The sequence below is a fragment of the Mustela nivalis genome, assembly GCF_964662115.1.
Source record: "Mustela nivalis genome assembly, chromosome: 18".
Taxonomy (NCBI): Eukaryota; Metazoa; Chordata; class Mammalia; order Carnivora; family Mustelidae; genus Mustela; species Mustela nivalis.
In genome coordinates, this window is record NC_139037.1 from 30285538 (window position 1) to 30300254 (window position 14717).

The following is a 14717-nucleotide window of genomic DNA, read 5'->3' on the forward strand; positions in this document are numbered from 1 at the left end:
TCATCATTCACGTTTCTCAAGAGCAGGCTGAGGACACGTTGGTCAGTACCGGTCACAGGTCATTTCCAGGTGACCCCATAAAGCATGGACTTCGGGGTCTGTCATTAGAAATGTAATCGTGTCTCTTTGGTTAAGTTACTTTTCCTGTATTAAAAACTGCCCTGACTAGCAGAGGCAGCAGCTTTTTATTTTCTTTTTTAAATTTTATTTATTTATGTGACAGAGAGAGATCACAAGTAGGCAGAGAGGCAGGCAGAGAGAGAGGAGGAAGCAGGCTCCCCATTGAGCAGAGGGCCCCATGCGGGGCTTGATCCCAGGACCCTGAGATCATGACCTGAACCGAAGGCAGAGGTTTTAACCCACTGAGCCACCCAGGCGCCCTGAGGTAGCAGCTTTAAAGTAAACTTTGGCCAACCCTAGAGGTGTTGGTATGTGAGGGTTTAACTCACTTTTCAAAAAAGGCGTGTGAGGAGAGTTTCCTCACTGTTCGATGCTGGAACGAGATGCCGACTTGGTCTTTGCTCTGCTCTGCTCTGCTCTGTGGTCAGTGCCAGAATCAAGAACTTTGACTCACTATAATGTATATCCTGTTATCTGGAGGGTTTATTTTCCCAATGGGGGAACCTCATCTTTTTTTTTTTTTTTTTTTTTAATATGACAGACGGAGATCACAAGTAGGCAGAGAGGCAGGCAGAGAGAGAGAAGAGAAAGCAGGCTTCCTACCGAGCAGAGAGCCCAATGTGGGGCTCAATCCCAGGACCCTGGGATCATGACCTGAGCTGAAGGCAGAGGCTTAACCCACTGAGCCACCCAGGTGCCCTGGAACCTCATCTTTACGTTAAACTCTGTGCTCTATGTACTCCCCACTCCCCCTGCCCCGTTGTTCATTCTGGTATCAGCTTCCCCGTTTTATCACCTTATGAAAGTTATTAAAACTTAAGAGTGAAACAATTTGGGCAATAAGCATGGCTTTTGAGGGCATGGTCTTTCTGTGAGCGCTTATTTTTGGTATGGAATGCTTCCACAGCCCGATGGGGAAGGGAGTCGCTTATGGCCAGTACCAGATGGACACCCCTCATGGAATCTGTTACTTATCCCAGGGGGCCCTATTATACGGGGTTTGTTTTCAATATTAATCTTGATATGAAAGCAGCTGCAGTTCTTGAAAAAAAAAAAAAAAAGATCATACCTCTAACTTATTTTTATGGTAGCCAAAGAAATTTATTGATAGGCTTTATAGACGGATCTTACTTTTTCCCTCCGTTATTAACCAGCGCTGTGAAATGTCTAGCAATTTTTCCTTTGTGCCATATATATTCTTGTGCTAGTAGCAATGAGAAAAAAAAAATCTCTTTCTAGGAATAAATGGAGTCGGTACAGGTTGGTAGTGTGTATACTTGAGTCACCATAAAAAGGTGCTAACATTTTATTTTAAAGCTAAGCAGTTTGTCCTTTTGTGATAAAATTTCTAAGCAAAAATTTTCTCCCCAAATAAGGTTGTGTTTTTTAACTGTGGTGTGTCAAGAGGGTTGGGCAGTTTTTTTAGATAGTATTCGTAAACTCTTTAGCTTAACAAGCAGCCTCACAAATATGCTTTTATGATTGTTTTAAGATTTTTGCCTCTGTTTTACCTCGTTTTTGGTTGCCTTTGCATTTATAACTGGATACAAGTGTCCTTCGTATATAGTTGAGTCACTCTTCTGGAATAGAATTGGGATTTTGCTGAAGTGCATAAAATTTGATATGTGATTTAAGGAGAGCTGCTGACAAATTGCTGTATAATCACATCTCTTTAAATTCATGCAAGGTAATGTTAAGGTAATCTTGAATGTGTTAGTACACAACGACTTTTGGGGTTGCAAGAATGAAATGCCTCCTTTATTTAGGACTACTTAAATTCATGTTTATTTTATATGAAAATGCTAGAATAAGTTTGAGTTATATACCATATTAACATCGGCATCTTGACTGAATTCCATTTTTTGTCTCCCAGATGAAATCTAAGAGATTTTATTTTATGGTTATGTTTAAGAAGCCATTAGCCTCATACTCCAATTAAAATATAGGTCTAGGGGGGAAAATAACAAAACCCCCTCTTTCAAAAATAAACGTGTTATGAAATCTTAAATTACACATTTTGGAAGAGCTGGTTGCAAGGAACGTAATTTTCCTCTCTCCTGGCCCAAGACCTTATCCGAAGTGGGATTTGGAGTCTTGTGTGAGCCCTTTCCTAGTCAAAGATGTTAGATTAAAAAACAAACATAACTGGTGAGATACAGGAAACTAATGAAAGCTGTATGATCACCCATCTGGTAAAAAGTTGTCCCTACAGAATTCAGGCAATCATAAAATCACAGAAAGATATATGTAATCAAGATGTTCTTGCAGTGTGAGCAAAAGCTCCGGGCCACCAGGCTATAAAACTGTAGCCCTGACCTGTTCTAGTAGCCAAGACCCTGCCAGTAGTTTCTTAAATGCTCGCTCTTATCGAAAAAGTCTTTTCTTAACTTTTGGAAATGATAGATGTGAATTCATAGGCATGGATCCTTTTGATTTAAATGATGACATATTATATCTGGTTGGTATCTTCTTATCACTGATGATTTTTGAGTCAAGTAGGCCTGCGGTATTTGGTTTATCAAATATGATCGAGACTGGAAAACAAACACACTTACAGTTCTTCAGGAAGAATTCATAGATTTGTTGCTCTTTTTTAAAATGTTAGCCTTAGCATACCATGTTACACTGTTTCTATTTCTTGATGTATGTGCAGCAGGGAGAGAAAAAGCAACAGAGTATTTATGTACATGGAAAGCTTCCTAGCTGACAACCAACTAGTTGATACATACTGGAAACGCATTTAAGTAATCCTTGATTATAGGCAATAGTCTTACACGTTGATCCATCTAAAGTTCGCGTAATGCCCACTTGAAGACAGACCCCCAATTGTGTTTGGATAGTGCAGAAGCAATAATCTTGTAATATTTATTTTTTAAAATACTTGAATGTCTTTTGTTTATGCTGAATGTGTAGACTGATCGGTATCAGGGTTTCTCAGTCTTGCTACTGTTGACATTGTGGACAGGATCATTCTTTATTGTGGGCGCTGTTCTGTGCATGGTAGGATGTTTAGCAATATCCTTCTAGATGCCAGAAGTAGCCTCTAGTAGTGACAGTAAAAACTCTGCAGACATTATCAAATGTCCCTGGCGGGGGGAGGGGGACAAAACTGCCCATGGTTGAGAATGTGTGATCTGTAGACCTCTTTGCTTCTATCTGCCTCTCTCCGTCTATGGCTTTTTCTGCCATTTCTGTATTAGTACATTTGTTCTAGGCACCTGAACACCCTACACTTTAAGAGCACTGCATTTTCTACTTCAGCGATCAAAGAACAGAAGACCGATAATAGAAGTCATGGATGTTTTGAAGGAATTCATGATAAATCATAATTACAGGGACCAACTGAAATGAGAGAGGGTTAGCTTTACCATTGGTTAATAGAGTTTAGTTACGGAACTCAAGAAATACTGTTATTGGTTAAAACAGTTTCATTTAAAAACCACTGAGGAATATTTGGCTTCGTTTGTTGGTCTTTTTTTTTACATTTGAAATTTCATACGGTGTGTAAGGAACACCGCCCAGGAGACTTACTAAGGGTGTTTGGTATAAATAGGTCACATCATTAGAGACCTTAAAGTTTGTTTTCGGTGGAAAGTCTCTGAGGCCCTTAGTCATTTGACTGCAGCGTGAACCATGGAGTCTGGAAGCATGAGGAAAATAACTGACTTTCTCTTCTCTGATTTTCCCTTTCTGTTCTGTTTCAAGGCTTGGCCGTACTTTGGTTGATGTTAATGGTGGTTCACCTGAATTCGATGTGGACGGAATCACGTATACATAAAAAGAAATAGTTTGGTTACAGGTTTTTAAGGCCACCGAAGCTGCCAATTGGAAGTACTGCTGAACTTGACCCCGAGGCACCGCCTTATCCATTGAGGACCTACTGTGTGCCGGGCAATGGTGCTTGGTGGCCAGTGGGGCTCTCATATAGCCTCTGCCCTCAAGGGAGACAGGTATGGAAGTAGATCACTTGAGCACAGTACAGAGAGACACACAGCCCGCCTTGGAGCTTGGAGGAGGAGAACTCGGTGCAGTCAGCGGTAGGCAAGGTGGTCCCAAGGAGGACTTTTCTGAGGGGCTAGTTCTCTGCTATCCTTGCTGATGATACCATTCCCTGTAAACGAATTCGCACTGAGGTGCTTCTACCAGATGAGAGCTAAGTTATTATTCCTCCCAGAGATACTAGAATCTATCACGAGACACAGCCCTTTCGAAACGCACGTGAGGCAGTCTACTGCGGTTCGTGATGGAAATCTATCTGCACGTGACGGTCAAAATGTCAGGGGTCACGGTCTTTCTGGTTCTAATCCTGACCTCAGAGAAAGGAGCCACCTTTTCCATACGGACTAATCACTACTCTTAGCTATCATTTCAGTGCTTTTCAAGAAACCAGAACAGACCAAGCACATCTGTTTCACAAGTCCCTGGCATTACATAAAAGATGCCCCCAGTTTGCTGGAAACAATCGAAAACACACAGAATAGGCATTATTCTTACTCTCTGGAAAATGTGCTCCGAATCGTATTATCTTCTGCTTCGTGTTGGCTGCTCTTCCCCTCACTTTGGTGTTTGGTCTTGCTGCCACCTACAAACGTGTGCGAATCTTCTTTTATCCGTAAAGCATGTTTGAGCTAAACCTCTCCAAAGTATGCTCTGTGCCTGCTGGCTCCTGTTTCAGCCCTCCTTCTGCTGTCTCTGCCAAGAAGGCTTGTATCCCCATTTCTTTGTCAGCCAGGCCCATTTTTATGACATTGGGCCTTTGCCCAAGTGGTTTTCTCTACGACAATGCTCTTGTCTCACCAGCAAGCTCTTATGCATCCTTCAAAGCCCCACTCCGGTGGCTTCTCTTCTTTGAAATCTGCTTGCTGTTTATGGGGCGTGCTTTGTGTTATATCCATGCGCAGTAGCACCTGCGACATGGAGTCTGAGTCTTACGTGTTTTTTTTTTTTTTTTTACCTAATACCACCATTATCTCTTTTAGATTATAGGCACCTAATAAATACTATGTAAAATATTTCCATCACCCATTTATTTTTCCCAGATGATCAAAGTCCTAGCTTTCCAGGCTCCTCACTCTCAGCTTTCTGACATTTACCAAGTGCTTCTTCCATCTAAGACCATTTGCTGGGGGTGGGGTTGGTGGGGGGGTGGCTCATGTTTTCTCTCTTCTAACACAGCCCAGTCCCCCTAAAGCTCCTTTCTTCTGCCCTTAGAAGTAAAGAAACAGAAATTCAGAGCGGTGACATGAAGCAGCTTACCTGACGATCTTCAGCTTGTAAGTGACAGAACTGGAATTTGAACTTGGATCTCTCTGGCCCGTTCCTTCACTCACACGTTCGACAATTATTTACTGAGCACCTACAAACCTTGGGCCACCCATTGCCCTGGGGCCAGAGGAAACCAGGTGGAACCAGTTGTGAAGCCAAAAGCTACATAAAGGATGGAGAGGGAGAGAGTGGTCGGGTCAGGAGGAGGGCACGTGCAAAGGCCCCGAGAAGACAGTGAGGAGTCGGAGCAGTGTGCTTGGGGCTCAGTGAGGAGGAAGTCTGGAGAAGCAAACAGCAGCCAGTTCATACAGGAACTTGGATTTTACTGTAAATATCATTGGGGAGCCATTGGAGTTCTTTGAGTAGTAAAACTCTCCTGTTCTGACGCTAGAAGCCACGACAATGTATGCAACAGACATGCGTGGCCTGTTTTGGTGTCGCAGGGCTCACTGAAGTGTTACCTTGCCATTAGTACAGATGGAAAAGGTGGCTTTTTAGGTACAAACCCATTCAGTCCTCAAAACCCTGAAGCGCACGGAGGCCCAGTGGCCGGTGCACGGTTCCGTGGCCAGCAAGTACCTCAGCTGGGATTTGAATTGTCCTTAAGACCAGTTCAGTGACTTACCTACTACCAACCCACAGCTACCGTGGTAGGACTGGGGTTCAAAGCCACTTTGGTGACTCTCGAGATGAAGTGTTGTCCGTATTCGAGTCTTCCCACTCTTGACTCTGCCCAGTCTAGACACCTGCAGCCTCATGCCTGCCTTGAAGTCTTACCTGGTCTTGTTTCCAGTTTTTCCCTTGTAATTAACCTTGTCCACGTCCGACTCTCTGTGTGCTCGGGGCTGGGTTTTCCATCTTTCTCTCCTTCTTCCTCCCAACAGACCTTGAAATTTAGTGCATTTCAAAGTGTTAAGATTGGCCTTGGGGGCTCTCCAGGGCCTGGCTGCCTGCCATCTCCCCCGGCCTACCCCCCCCCCCCCGTCACAGACACCTCCCTGCAGCCACATTGGTCTCTGTGTTGTTCATGTAGGTCTGCAGCTTCGCACACTCTGTTCCCTCCGCCTGGGACGCCCTCTCCTTCCCCCTCCTTCCCCCTCCTTCCTCGGTTCAAGACTTGTTCCTCAGAGTGGAACAAGTTCCTCGTTCCCTTTTGGTTCTTCTAAATGAGCAGGTCATGGGTCAGTGTCACTCCCTGACTTGGCCTTTAGGTGGAGAAATGTTTTGCCCTCATCTCCCTCACTGGGTTGTCATCCCTTAAAAAGCCACTAGAGTATCTTCTACTTCTGCTTCTTGTCTTAGGAAAGGTAGATGTATTCCCTAGACGTATGCTACTAGTTGGGATCTAGTAGGTACTGGGTTTAGAGTTGGTAAGGCCTTTTGGGGGGGTGCATGGAGAAATCAGAATTACACCAAAGAGGTGACCACTTAGGCCTCGGTGCAGCACAACTGGCTTCTTTTTGTTGGTGTGTGTGTGTTTAAGGCCAATCAGGCCTTTCTTTCTCTATTCTCTGAATATTGGTGATGCTTGCCGGCCAGGCCCGTCCCAAAGATTGCTCCATTTTTGTTAAAAAGAAAGCTTGATTTGGGAAGCCTAGGAGCCTCTTCTCTGCTTCTAATTGTTTTTCTGATATTAAACAAGTGCAGTTGGGTTTGAGAGGGTGTTGTGGGTATTTTTTTTTTTTTTCCCTTGCCACCTCTAACTAGTCCAGATGGTTATGCAATTTACAGACTCAAATGTGTCCAGATCATGAAAATCCAAAGGCCCCCGTGTTTGGGTAGAGTCCATATGTTTAGGCATTGTTGTCCCTTGTGTGGGTCCACAGAACTTGTCGAGAAATCTAGTAGTGGAACTTGCATTCCCTCCTTGGTCCAACATAAGATGTTCCCATCCTTCCTTCTGCGCATGAGGGTTGGGAGAGGGGCCAATGGTCCCATCATGACTGGTTCCATTTTCCTGTAAGTGAGGACGTAAGAAGATATTGGAAATAATTGAGCCGAGCCTTTGTTGCTCTAAACAGAACAGCTCATGCCCCATCAACATTTCCATGAGATCATCATCAGATGTCTGGAAAGGTTTATTAAAAAAAAAAAAATCCATATTTGTCTAAAAGGAATGAGGCTAGTCATTTTCAAATATTAGTGTGTCCTAGAATTCTTGAGAAGCTGGTTAAACATACAGATTCATGGGGCCCCGCCACCTAGAGATGCTGTTAGAGTAAACTTTGGGGAATTGAGTAATCCCCATTTTTAACAGGCATCTGCTCAGTTGGCGTTCCCTGGCGCCCAGAGTTTGAGAAACTCTGACCTAGCCAATAAAGCAAACATTTTTTTAAAAAACAGAGTATTTTAAATCAGAAAAAAAAAAATCAACTGTCCTATTTATTACTAAGTATTTAATACTGAAGATTCTTGCCCTTTGATGTTAGGTTATTGGCTTTTTCTTCTCTGGATTCTCTGCCTGCAGACCCAAATCAGTGTGATTCCCTGCAGTGTGTTTTCAGCCACCTCCACTTCACACCCCAACCCCACCCACCCAGGCCTCTATATCTTCTCTATAAAAGGGTTGGTGCATTTTCTAGAACAAAGCATTTTTTTTTTCAAGCTCACTATATCTACTGTTTAAAATATTAATTTTATTAGAATATAGAACTCTTTCTTGTTTCTCCTTTTTTCGCCTAGGTGTGCTTATTGCTGGAACCTGTGAGGATCGATGCCTGGTTTCTCCTTTGGCTTGAATTTCAGGTGCTTAGATGGGGGCCTGGAGAGCAGTTCTGCCAGCATTTCCCATCTGGAAATTAATTTCTTTGTTGGTTCATTCAGTGCAGATTTGTTGAACACCTACTATTTATCAAGCTCTCTCCTTGGCACCGGGACCTCAGCGCAAACAGTGCAACGCGTGGTTATCCTCATTACATTTACTTCTAGTTGGGGGAAAAAGACAATAAACATGTGACGTGGAAAAGTGTTACAGAAAAGAACAAGACGGGAAAGAGGGATAGAAAGTGGTGGTGGAGGAGGAGAGCTGCAAAGACGTTGGATAGCGTAGTCAGAGTATGACATCTGAGAAAAGCCTCCAAAGGACGGGAAGGGAGAGAGGCATGAGGACGTGGCTGGGGACCTTGCTGGGGATGCTGGCTCAGGTAGAGGAAGCAGCTGGTACAAAGGCCCTGAGGTCAGAATGTGTCTGGGGGCCTGCAGGAACAACAGGGAAGCCAACAGGGTTAAGGTAGGATAAGCAAGGGGGAGAACATTGTCCAAGGGTCAGAGAAGAAAGGGGGAGCCCTCGTGAAGTCTTAGCTTCTTCCCTGAGGGAGGAGGAAGCCATTGGAAATTCTGTGCAGAGGAGAGATGGGCTCTGACCTCGGTTTTCAAGGGATCTCTTCGGCTCTGTGCTGAGAATACACTGATGGGCAGCATGTTAGAGAAGGCAGGACCAGCTGGGAGGTGACCGCTGTGGCCCATGAGGGGGTGGGTGGCTTGGGCCTGGGTGACAAAGTGGCCAGCCGTGGGGCCATAACTGGAAAGATGAGTCAACAGAATCTTTGATGATTTGATGGGGGCAGGCAGAAAGAGTGGATTCAAGGATGCATTGTGGCCTGAGTCACCGGAAGTGAGTCATCTCCCCATCAGAAGAAATGGGGATGGCTGTGGGTGGAGCGGGTTTGGGGAGAAGATGAGGAATTCAGTTTTTCGTGCATAGGATCGAGCCTGCCTATTGATATCCAAATGCAAATGCTGTAGGCAGTTGGATAGATGAGTCTGGCACTCGGGAGATAATTATCTAGGAGTTTTTAGCATATGGAAAAGGCAAATAATATTTTTGAAAGTTTATTTTCTTAAAAAATTCTTGCTTTATATTTGAACCTGTTAATATATGTATGCATATGTATATGCATTGTATAATTATACATATGTGTGTACATCAGCCTCTCTCTGTATTTAACTGTATATACTTAATTAGCAGACGTGTTTGCGCACGTCTGTGTATCATCACCCACTCATTATACCTCCTGGTCCACTGTTGGCAGTGTTTCGTGTCCAGGCTGTGGTCTCGTCCATAACCTTTGGTGTAGACCATCTTGATTGCAGGTGCACCCAGTAATCGCCGGTATTTATTGTCATCTGTCCTACTGGACTTGTTGTGTTCACTCTTTGGGGCTGTCTACCTTGAGACAGATGACCGCTGCTGGAAACGGTGAAAACTTGGTTATCTGGGGGAAGTTCTTTTCCGCGGGGGTAGGTAGCTGAGCTTTTGAGAGTGCGTGAACTATGCGAGAGAGCGGGATTCTGCCCTTCCCTTCACGTGACCGTGCTTGGCCCGCTGGAGCCACGATGGCACAGTCCGTTTGGGTAAGCAACTTGACCGACGTCCTTACTGAGGCATCACATTGGATGGTGTTTGCTAACAGATTTAATGGGGAAAAAAGAAAAGAGAATTCGAAGGATTATCTTTTTTTTTTTTTTAAAGGATTACGTTTGTGCCATTTAGCTGTTTGATACCCGGTAGTTAATGCCGCTTTATTAGAAGCCCATACAATTCTTCACATGGGCATCAAAATAATTTCAGGGGAAATGATGCTGTGTGGACTCATCGGGCTGGAGTATTTTGTCTTGTGATTACAGATGGGTTTTTGTCTGTGCTGCTCTACTTTCTTCCAGGCCTTTTGCTGGACAAGCTAGAATTAACAATCTCCATTAATTTACTTTGGCACTTCACATGGTGAGACAGGCCATGAACACGATGGTTTCTAATAAATTTTTTTAGAAATCCTGCAATGCTCCCTTTTAATTGATGTCCTTCATAAATTGTATTTGCCGAAGCTGTAATTCTTCATCAAGCAGCCAAAGCAAATCTACCTCCAGGTACAATGAAGATGTTCTTTTGTGAAATTATTAAGATACAGAAGTTCGACAGGCAGAGTAATTTAGTTCTGCTTTATAATTATATCTTTGGGGATTATATCTTTGGGGATCACATCTATTAGAGCCTATCAAAGTGGAAAGGACTGATCATCCCCAGTGTACTTCATAAATGCCCCTGCCTTGTAGTGACCATTTCCCCCAATATAGAAGCCCTTGGAAACCATTGGAATTGGACTCTCTTTCACAATGTTTTTATATGCTCTTTGCCGCAGGTAACTCCGTTTCACCCGATGTTCATTTAGTTTATTTGAAATATTTTGTTTTGACTCCTGAAATCACATTATAAAACCTTATATTGGTTGAGTTAGAGATCTTCCAAGGAATATCCCTGAACAGCTACTATCTAGAAAGTTTGGAAATCAGCCAATTAAATGACCCGGAATGCATAATTTTTAGAAATTCTTACTCAGGTGATTCACAAAATGCGTGAAGTTTACCGTGGTACAAAATGAGGATATTAGCTTTGGTAAGGATTCAGGGAAAATAAAAGAGTATTGTCAGTAAAGGCTTTGGAACAAGGTTTCACAGAGTGTTCCCACAGACTGTTGTGGGGGAATGCATCTCATGGCAAATTTGGGGAAAGAGGGAGGGTTTACCATCCCCCACTTAAAGAAAAATATAAGCTTCATCCGGATAGGAACTTTGTCACCTTCCTCACCATTTTGTGGCCAGTGCCTTGCACACAGGAGGTGCATAAGTAAATGTTTGTTGAATGAATAAGCTGCAGGACTTCTCAGAACATTGAACCTGGTGTGGTGGACACTGTGGCTCATCAAAGAGGGGCAGTGGTCTGCAGCCTTTCTCAAACTTAAGAGCCTTGGAACGCTTTCCTTCAGGAGCATTTTTCCAGAATGAGGTGCCTGGAAGCACCTCCCGGGAAATTCTGGCCCTGAGTAAAACTGATGAAAATGGAGTCTTAACCTTGAATTGATGATTGAGTGAAATAGTCAAGGTTTTGTGGCCCTTGGAACGTAAGTGATACATACTATGAGGCAAGAGGGATGCCAGACTCCTATGCTTACATCTATGATTTTGGCCATTGACCTTTAGAAGCCTCAGTCTGTTTACCTATTAAATAGGGATAATAATGACTTTTTTTTTCCTAACTTGTGCTGGGGTAAACAAATTGCATTTAGTCACACGTGGGGAAGTTAAAGGAAGTAATGTATGTAGAGGGTTTCTCATGGTAATTATTATTATTACTATCATTATTGTCTCAATATCATCATAAAAAAAATGATGAAATTGCTCCAGTCAAGATGTGTGATTATGAGACACTGAAGTTAAAAAAAAATTGTGATCAATCTTTCTAAATAGCCTTCCAACAAACATTGGAATGTTTATAATATGCTGGGCATTGTTGTTGATTTTGGGGGGAGACAGTAGTGAATGCAGTAAAGGCCCCTTCCCTCATGGACCTAGGGGTTTTTTGTCATATATTGTGTTTACCGATGTCGCTGTCTCTTAGAACATAAAGTAAATTTAATTGTACACAATTCAGTTAAAGTTAATTGTTCCGAGGTCATTATATTAGAGATCTGCCCCAAAGGATCACTTTTTCTCTCAGAATCAGATCTGTTCATACACAAAACGAGTAGAGGAGGACTCATAGGTCACATTTTAAAATGAAACAAATTAAATTAAGCTAGTGTTACCAGATAAGGTAAATCAGATGGAAAGTGGCATCCCTTTCACCCTGATCAGTTTAACCACACTGTAGAGTGGCCAAATTCAGCAAGTAAAAATACAGAGTGGCCTGTTATAGTTGAATCGCAGATAGAGAACACTTTTTTTTTAGTATAAGTATATCCCAAATAGTGCATGGTACATACTTACACTTGAAGTTCTTCATTTGAAAACCAGATTTAACTGGGTACCCTCTGTCTGTTAAGCTACTCTACCACGGTGAACCAGGGGCCCAGCCACCTGTGCAAGAGAGAGAGAGAAGCCATTCGTTCCCCGCCTAAGTCAATATTTGCGGCATCTTTGTAGGGGAGGGGTTTTTTTTGTTTTTTTTTTTTTAACCCCACACTGAACGGAAAACCTTCTCTTCTATTTGAAATGATTTATAACTGTTCCTGCCTGATCGCCAAGGGTTTCCAAATTAAAAGCCATTAATTAAGGCCTTATATAGATACAAAAGATATGCAAGGAGTGCTTTGTAATTCCAGCCCCGTACTTCAGGTGAGAGCTTTTCAAATTACGTGGACCACTGGAGCCACCTGCTTGACTAAACGCAGCGCGGCGGGCCTGTGGCTCATCAGCACACCGCGGTGCCAGCGTTGTTACTGATTTTTCTCATTTCTCCAGGGCAAATACTAATTAATGGATACAATTCACAGCTGATTAGCTGTAGTTTCTTCAGTAATTACATTCGCAGACTAACTGTTCAGAAGAGGATTTCTAACCCAGTTCTTACTTCACTCTAAGCTTAATTTGTTTTTTGAATTGTTTAGGCCCTTAGTTTAATAGCCATTTTATTTTTCTTTGTTGTTTTAGGTGCTATTAGATAATAAGTGAGTTTAATCTTAAAAAAAAAAAAATTACTCTCTGATAATGAGCTGCTTTCCTTAAATGGATTTCTAATTCCCCAGCAAAACCTACATTTAAATAACGTTAAAGCTGGGATGCAGGCTGCCTGGCGATCTGGGGAGGCGGGATGGGTGCCTGGAATTTACGCCATGACCCAGGTTCTCAGAAAATACCCAAAAAAGAACGTTCGGAAGGGAGGCCTTGAGATTTTATCCTAGCATCATTAACTCATGGAAAATTCCAAGACAGAAACCTATGCTTTTTCTTGCCTATACCTAACATTGTAGAAAAAATGGGGGAAAGATGTCGGTGTCTGGGGAGGGGGGCGGCAGTGCACGGGTACCTGCTCCCATGTGTACTTTTCTTAATCTTAAAATTGTTTTTAAACCCCTGTGTTGAAATACAGTAGACACACAACAAACTGTGCATAGTTCACGTAGACGCCTTTGTGAGTCTGGAGACAAGTAGACGTGGGTAAAAGCATCCCCTCATGTTTTTGGTATCACATGCCTTCAGAGAAACCAGATAAAGGTCTTTCTTCGGTGCTAACAAATACATCTTTCAGAAATCCTTATAAAGATGTTTATCCAAATGAATCTGAGGGCTCATTGTGTGAGTATGTATTTAGGGGTCGTTTTCCAGGGTGGGATTTTGCTTCCGTAGACCAGAGTGGCATTCCGGAGCCATTAGAGCCTTTCGTGTAAATCCCGCTTAGTTCTTGGATCCCTGACATGATAAAGTGTAGCATGTCAATCCCGCGTCTGTGCGTGGATCTTACAGGTTGAGTCAGGGGCTGAGGGCCCCCTAGAATTATTGAGAGGAGGATTATGTGGGTCTTCCCTGTCTATATTTATTCTCTGCATTTACCTGTCCATGTGTCTGCATTTCTCTCTCTCTTTCTCCTCTCCCTCCTTGGGAAAGTTACGCTTTTACTTTAAGTAATTAACTAGCTCTGTTTACATTAGAGAATGGACATATACATTTCATCCTTTGGAGGCCAAACCTGCGTGTTATTTGATGCACCGGAGGCAGGAAACAATATGTATTATAAAAAAAAAAAAGAAGAAGAAGAAGAAGGGCATTTTTCCATCATGGAAAGATGATGAAAATAATATAGCAACAAATAATTATGCTCATGGAGAGTTTCCATATTGCCAGACTGATAACGAAATGTTTAAAGCAACAAAACGTGCCTACTTACACCATCTGAACCTGAAAATACATCTCTGGCAAAATCCAAGTTTTACATTTTGATAACAGGTCTGTCGCAGTAAAGAGCTTATGTCTGAAATGCTGATACAGTCTTATTTGTGATGGTATGAATAGGCTATTGTGTTAGGGAATTAAATAAAAATTGCTGTGTTCATAGGATCCCGCTTATTTTTTAAACCTCTTTGCACTTAATGTTACATTGAGAGATTAAATATCACTGTTCTCAACAGCTCTGATGGACACAGATATCGTTTTCAACTCTGTTTGGAGATTTAAAAAAAAAATTCTTTCGTCTCATTATTTATTTATATTCATGCCACACCCCATTCACAAGAAAATAGAATTTGAGTCCCGAGAATTGAATTCTATTCCCTTTATTTCACATTTTAACCTCCTCACACTTGAGACATCTGTTCCTGAAAAGTATGCTGCGAAATCCTAACATGCTCTAAAAATGTGTCAAGGTGATTTTTTGGGGAACTTTGCCTTCCGCTCTCTGACAAAGGCCGGTTCAGCAAGCCACACCTACTCGTGGGCCAGTTGGCCGAATGTTTGTCCATCGTCTCCCTTCGCCGCCCGTCTTGATGAGGAACACCATTTTCTAGAATTTTCAAGTTAGCTTAACTCCGTGCTCTCCTTCCGGAGAGAAGCAGCCGACAGCA

At 42.6% G+C, this 14717-nt stretch overlaps 1 protein-coding gene across 3 annotated transcripts in view; it reads left to right on the plus strand.

Annotated features, from left to right (window-relative positions):
- The window catches only part of TOX3 (TOX high mobility group box family member 3), a 111167-nt gene that overhangs the window by 65649 nt on the left and 30801 nt on the right, over nucleotides 1–14717 (plus strand). The window lies entirely within an intron of this gene.